The sequence below is a fragment of the Belonocnema kinseyi genome, chromosome 5, assembly GCF_010883055.1.
Source record: "Belonocnema kinseyi isolate 2016_QV_RU_SX_M_011 chromosome 5, B_treatae_v1, whole genome shotgun sequence".
In the NCBI taxonomy this organism is placed as follows: domain Eukaryota; kingdom Metazoa; phylum Arthropoda; class Insecta; order Hymenoptera; family Cynipidae; genus Belonocnema; species Belonocnema kinseyi.
In genome coordinates, this window is record NC_046661.1 from 146,948,395 (window position 1) to 146,953,499 (window position 5,105).

A 5,105-nucleotide genomic window follows, 5' to 3' on the forward strand; every position below is an offset into this window, starting at 1 on the left:
ATCTAGTCGGGAGTGGTGCTGACTGAAAACAGATGATTTGGAGCGATTCGCGCGCCATCTGTTGGTCATTCTAAGGACTTATTGAACTACCCTCGTACTTTGCAAGAACAAACATCAAGATTAAAAAAAATAATTAGGTTTAAGAAAAATACTTTTAAAAGATTTAATCTAGATACTTTTATGAAATGTCTTAAATCATCGATAAACTTTTTGGATTTTTTAAAAGAAATCTAGAAACATTGTATGTTCATAACTTTGAAGTAAATAACATAAGGAGCAGAGAAAAAAACATTTTTCGCTTTGTATTACTAATGATTTTTTACGTCAAATTATAATTTGCATAAAATTGTTTTCTTTTTCGACTGGAAAATCGCTTTTCTTTAAAAAGTCAACTTTTTTTCATTCATCCGGTTCGTTTCAAAATTCATCTTCTTTAAAAGGCATGGCATCCCCTATTTCATAAAAATTGCAACTGTTTGTAATAAGATTAGCATTCAAGTTAAAAGCATAAAATATAAAGTGTGGAAACTTCATCTCTTTTAGAAAATATTGAATCTTTTACAGTCAAAAATCAACTGTTTGGTCAAAGATGAACTACGTTTGACATATATGAAAATGTTACAATTTTTTTTTAATTTCTCAAGAATCTTAGAGTAAATATATTTATATAAGCTTAAAAACAAATTGAAATAAAAAATGGACAGTTATTCCAAATTTTTATTTTTAATGAAAATTATTTTTCACCTCAAATCGTAAAACTATACGCTAGAATAACGCAAAACTGATAATGCTAGTTCTCTAAAAATAGGAGTATCATAAAAATTTCGAATGAACTGTTTTGGCTTTTCCGTAATGCTGATTGGAAAGTAATTGAAAATTTTCTTTTTTAAAAACGTAACTATTCTGTTTTCAGTAAACTGATCTTCTCAACTGAAAAAATATTTTTTGGGTTGAATATAGCAAAAAATCATTTTTGAAAAAAATGCGACTGTTTGTTTGTTAGCTATTCTCGTTTGGTATATAATTCAGCTACTTTGTCAAATTTTCATGTTGTTTGGTTGGATTCCACAAAATGATAAAAGCTGAAACTTTTTTTAATGAAAAATGAATTATTTGGTAGAAAATTAACTTTTTTGCTTGAAAATCATATTTTCGGATTTAAAATTCAACTTTCTTGTAGAAAATTCGTCTTATGGCTTCAAAATTCAACAGTTAAACAAAATATAAATCTAGTTGAAAATTGATTTCAGAAGGTTCGCATTCTCAATGCAGGACATAAAATAGAAGCTTCTTATCAGTAACATTTTTTAAATGTTCTTACATATAGCTGTGATGATAACTTCATAGCAAAGCACAGGTGAAATAAAAAATTACATAAAATCACTGTTTGCAAAAAGTTTAATAGGAATGTAAAAATATGTTTCTTATCGTGGATCTCACATTAAAAACATTTGTAGATTTTAAAGAATATACAAATAATTTAATTAAAAATAAATACTAGAGCTTCCTTAAGAGCTTTTTACTTACTTGATATAATTGACAAAATGATATCATTGACGTAATTAACTTTATTAATTATCATCAATTTCATTAAATTACAATTTAAACATAATTTTCTGTTGGTATTTTACAGTATAGTATATTTAGTTTTAAAATTTTAATCTTTTATAATGCTTATTCTTATAAGTACATTTTCTTTTAATTGTTTTTCGAAAAGTAGTGAAATCCCAGCTAAAACATCTATGATGTAAAAACTAGGCCAAGAACAAATTATAAGCGCTATATTAAATTAAAATTAATTGTTTAGAAATGATAAACAAACAAAAAAACGTTGATATTTTTCAATAAAAAATAAACAGAAAACGAGGTTATTTTTTTTTTAAAAGAAAATTATAAACGTTTTTCTGTTTGTTTATTACTCGTTATCAATTAATGGTAATTATATATAGCTTCATTTAATTGTGCTTGGCCAAGTTTTAGCATCACAGATGTTTTTGAAAGGATTTCACCACTCTTCGAATAAAAAAGTTGATATTGAAAAAGTAATAATAATTAAAAGTGTGGAATTTTAATTTCTTATATATTATAAATTATAATTAAAATAAATGAGATACATAAGATGTATAAATAATCTTTTCCCAATAAAAATGTTATTAAATGTGATTATATTGTGAACATTGTCTTTAATAGATACAACTTCATATGATAATATCTATACAATTTTCCAAACTGGTTATGACATTAAAAATTCTTAAAAAATTGCACCGTAAAATGTTGATTTGCATGACTAGTAATAATTAAGTAGCTTATCATTAAAGATAATGTATTATACGATTTATAAACGATTTTTTTTCATACATCCATCCCTGCCAAGTTCTAATAATCTTATTTATAAAATTAGTTAATAAATAATTTTTCCAAAGCAGTAGTGCCAATAAGAACTACTTTTTTGACCCAAAGTGGATTTCATTCTTTTTTGTTTTTATCTTCATATTATATACATAGACAGAAAGTTTTAGTATACGATAATTCAAAAATATAAAAATTTCTAAAGTTGTTTTAAGTTTTCCAAACTGCGACAAAGTCGTGAATTTGATAATTTTCTAAATTGCTTCTTCGGAGTTTTGCTTTTCTTTCAAAAACATTGAGTATGCCATAAAACAATATACCTTTAAAAAATGTGTGCGTATTAAAATATTTTTCTCCCAATGTTATCTCTGAAAAGTTGTCAATTATAGAAAGAAAATTCTATTAAATATTTTTGACATAATCTTTTAACAATCAAAATTATATGAAATTTTCAGATTATTTATTTTTCTTATTAAGAAAAAAATCTTCGATTAATTGGTTTGAAAATAAAATTCTTGATTTAAATTCAAAACTAAAGTTACGTTTCCTTATATAAAATAAAGGGCCCCATTAAGGGCTTTACTGGTGTTTAGAAATAAGAAAAAATATCCAGAACAAAACTTATTCGACCAAAAAATACAAATTTTGAATAAAATACCTGAATTTTTAACTAAAATAGGTAACTTTAAAAAAAGTCGAATAGTTTAATTTTTGATTAAAAGAATTAATATTTTCGACCAAAACAAAATTAGTAAGAACGTTAGATTTAGATAAGTTTTTAAGCCAAAAACTGTACTTTACATTAAAATGGTTAATCTTCAATAAAAATTACTTTTAAACAAATAGGTAAGTTTTCAACTATGAACAATATCTTTGTACCAAAAAAGACGATTTTTTAACAAAATAAATGAATTTTAAAAAAGTCCAATTTTGAACCAAAAATTGAATATTTATATTTTTATTTAAGAACATTAATTTTCAATGAAAAAAAAATCAGTTTTCTACTAAAATGATGAATCTTCAACCAAAAGGATTAATTTTATATCAAGAAAGTGGAATTTTCAACTAAAAATAATGTAAATTTTATATTTTACACCAAAGGTGAAATAGTACCTTTCTTTAGTAAAAAATTAATTTTCAGCATTTAATAATAATTTTTTAATAAAAAAGTTGAATTTCAAACTTGAAGATATTGATTAAAAATGTTCTACTAAATATTCAAGAAAAAAGATGAATTTAAACTAAATATTTAATTTTTTCTACAAGAAAATGAATTTGTAACAAATTGCTTGAAATTTTAACCAAAAAGATATACTTTGTACCAAAAAAGACAAATCTCTAACAAATTGTATGAATTTTTAACCAGAAACCATGAAGAAGACGATCTTCCAAGGAAGAAATTTTTTTTCTAGCGAAAAGACAAATTTTCAACAAAATAAATAAATTTTCAGTCACATAAAGAAATTTTTAACAAAAATGATTGATTTTTCACAAAAGGAAATGAATTTTCAAAGACGAAACTTCATTTTCTAAAGAAAATTAACTTTTGACAAAATAAATTCATTTATAATCAAATGGTTAACTTTGTAAACAAAGAAGATAAAATTTAAACCATAAACCGAATGCACTGAGATGATTAATTTTCTACCAAAAAATGACAAATTTTCAAGTAAACAGATTAAGTTTCAATGATAAACATTAATTTTTTACAAAATACGGACATTTTTAACTACATAGTTGAATTTTCACCTAAAAAAAGAATACTTTTCAACCAAACATGGAACTTGTTAATTTTTAGGTATGGAAATTATTTTCAAACATCAAAACAAGAATTTCCAACAAAATAGTTCAGTTATCAACAAATAAACAAAAAATAATTTTTATAAAAAAAGTGAGTTTTTCAGGAAATCGTTACATTTTCAACCAAAGAAATAAATTTGTAATCAAGAATATTAATGTTTTTACCAAAAAAGACGCATTTCCCACTAAATACGTATATAAATGTGCAACCAAATAGTTTAATTTTCAAAATGTAAATTTTAAATCAAATATAAACTAGTTGTGCATTTAGTTAAACAAAAGTTTTCAAACCAAAAAAGAAAAAGTTTTAACCAAATAAACCAATTATCAACAAAAGAAATACATTTTTCAGAAATATGATGTACCTTTCACCCAAGAAAATGAAATTTTAACTACAAAAAACCCTTTTTTTACAAAAAAATTGCCTTGGACAAAATACATTAATTTTTAAATAAATAATTAAAATTTTAACTATAAAAGATCACTTTTTAACCAAATGTCGAATAGCTAAATTAACATTTAAAAAAATTACTTTTCAAATCAAACAAAAAAAGAGTTTTCAACAAAATATTATAACCAAAAAGATTAATTTTCTACCAAAAAACACTATATTGAACAAAATACGGAAATAATAAAAAAGATATGTTTCGGGTTTCAATCGGGTACTAATACCCAATCAGCATTACGTAAAATGTGAAACAATTGATTCGATTTGAGATTAAAAATACTTTTAATAAAAAAATGAAAATTAAGAACAAATTAACACATTTTAGGTTTACTAGTTTTCATAATTATATAGATACATTTTTTCGAAGATTTTTGAGAAAGTTAATAAAGATTAAACAAAAATTTCAGATATTTCAAATTATAAATTCAAGGAAGTTAATCTTCAATGAGTTTTAGTTTTTAATAAAAAAGATTAAAGATTTTCTGAAAGAGATTAATTTTCTGGAATA